This window comes from Schistocerca cancellata, chromosome 6, assembly GCF_023864275.1.
Source record: "Schistocerca cancellata isolate TAMUIC-IGC-003103 chromosome 6, iqSchCanc2.1, whole genome shotgun sequence".
Taxonomy (NCBI): Eukaryota; Metazoa; Arthropoda; class Insecta; order Orthoptera; family Acrididae; genus Schistocerca; species Schistocerca cancellata.
In genome coordinates, this window is record NC_064631.1 from 475,268,605 (window position 1) to 475,271,124 (window position 2,520).

At 47.7% G+C, this 2,520-nt stretch overlaps 1 non-coding gene across 1 annotated transcript; it reads right to left on the reverse strand.

The window, feature by feature from the left end:
- Window positions 1-2,166: 2,166 nt before the first annotated feature.
- Window positions 2,167-2,240, reverse strand: Trnat-ugu (transfer RNA threonine (anticodon UGU)). Its single transcript has one exon. It is a non-coding gene; the product is annotated as a tRNA-Thr (tRNA).
- Between the last annotated feature and the right edge of the window lie 280 nt (window positions 2,241-2,520).

The following is a 2,520-nucleotide window of genomic DNA, read 5'->3' on the forward strand; positions in this document are numbered from 1 at the left end:
AGATTGTAGCGCCTAGAACCGCTCGGCGACTCCGGCCGGCTATTTCCTTTGTTGAAGGACTGCATCGCTTCAGTATTCTACCAATAAACCGCAATCTAGAGTTCGCCTTACCCGTTACTTGTGTAATCTGATCATTCCATTTGACATCATTTCGAATAGTCACACCCAGATACTTGACTGATGTTCCCGCTTCCAAAGACTGATCATTCATTTTGTACTCATACACTAATTTGGATTTTCGCCTTGTTATACGCAGTAGGTTACACTTAACTAATATTGAGAGATAACTGTCAGTCATTACATCACGCATTTATTGCCTGCAAATCCTCATTGATTTGTTCACAACTTACGTGTGATACTACTTTCCTGTAGTCTACAGCATCATCGGCAAACAGTCTAAGGCCGCTGTTAATACCATCAACCACATCGTTTATGTAAATCGTTAAAAGCAGAGGACCTATTACGCTGCCCTGGGGCACACCGGAAGTTACTCTTGTTTCTTTTGGAGTTACCCTGTTCACAGTCTGGAACCGCGCGATCGCTAGGGTCGCAGGTTCGAGTCCTGCCTGGGGCATGGGTGTGTGTGATGTCCTTAGGTTTAAGTAGTTTTAAGTTCTAGGGGACTGATGACCTCAGAAGTTAAGCCCCATAGTGCTCAGAGCCATTAGAACCATTTTACCCCGTTCAGGACGACATACTGCTCTCTGTCTGTTAGAAAACTTTCTATCCAACCGCCTATGTCACTGGATAGACCGTAAGTGCGCACTTTTTGTAGCAAGCGACAGCGCGGAACTGAGTCGAACGCCTTTCGAAAGTTGAGAAATATGGCATCAACCTAGGAGCCGGTATCTAGAGCCTGTTGTATATCATGCACAACTGCTGTTTCCTAAAACCATGCTGGTTTCTGCAGATGAGCTTCTCAGAGTCTAGAAAGGTCATTATGTCTGAACACAAAATATGTTCCATGATTCTACAACAAATCGATGTCAGTGAAATTGGCCGGTAATTATGTGCATCCGATTTTCTACCCTTTTTGTAGATTGCTATGACCTGGCCCTTCTTCCAGTCCCGTGGAAATTCCCGCCGTCCCAATGATCTCTGATAGAATGGTGATATATTTGTAGCATAGTCAACATAAAATCTTACGGGGATACCGTCTGGTCCAGATGCCTTTCTGGCGTCTAAGGATCTTAAGTGTTTTACAATCCCAGATACACTAAACACTATGTCAGCCATCCTTTAGTTTGTTCGATAATTGAAAGGGGGAATGGTGCTGCAGTCCTCTATCGTGAACAAGTTTTTCAAAGCTAGCTTTAGAATTTCGGCCTTCAGTTTATCATCATCAGTTACGTTTTTGTAAGTGACAAAATCCTAACAAAGGAGGGAATTTTTCGTTTAACCTAGTGATACCTTTAGATGAAATCTTGTGCCAGTAAAACCGGTGTCTGGGCAACTGTACACCAGAAAAGGATCTCTGTGACAGCGTGGCCGCGGAAAGAAGGAAGACAGGCGCCACGGTCACCTGTTCCCTCAGGCGGCAGCAGCAGCAGCAGCAGCAGCAGCAGCAGCAGCAGTACCGTGCAGAGGCAGAATGCGAAGCTACGCGCGCCTGCATCGCTGACGAGCCGCGCGTACGCCGCGGGCTTGTGGATGCTATGCAAATACGGGCGCGTGGGCGAAGGCCGGCTGGCAACCGAGCAGACCCCTGGCGCACACGCCACGCCCCCCCCCCCCCCTCGTTGTGTAGACGATAGCTTCTCTGTCAGAAAGCATGTTAGGGATTCCTGGCTAGAGAGATCTGATTCGTCTGCCACTGAAAGTTTCTTTTCAGACGTCTATGAGAGACCCCACGGCCGGCCTTGTCCACTGTTTATATTCGAACTACGAAGTAACTCACATTCGGCCAACAACAGAAAGATCACAGAAACTGTCATGCTACACACTGCCTGACGAAAGTGAAGCATCCAGAAGGGGAGAAGGAAACGTGATCGAGCTTCACGGGTTGACAGGGAACCTGATGTTATATATGACGGTAGTATCTGTTCCCGAAAGAACAGTTACCGTGGATGATCATGCAGCTTTGCTAGAAATGAAATGATAATCAAATGGACACCCTAGCTGTAAACAGGCGTTGATGTGCTTCATTGGGGACATGTTGAAAATGTGTGCCCCGACCGGGACTCGAACCCGGGATCTCCTGCTTACATGGCAGACGCTCTATCCATCTGAGCCACCGCGGTCACAGAGGATAGTGCGTCTGCAGGGACTTATCCCTTGCACGCTCCCCGTGAGATCCACATTCACAACATGTCCACACCACTACATTCGTAGTGCGCCTAATAGATGTTTGCCCATCATACTCATTATTCGCGGCAGATTAATCTGCCATGAGTAATGAGTATGATGGGCAAACATCTATTAGGCGCACTACGAATGTAGTGGTGTGGACATGTTGTGAATGTGGATCTCGCGGGGAGCGTGCAAGGGATAAGTCCCTGCAGACGCACTATCCTTTGTGCC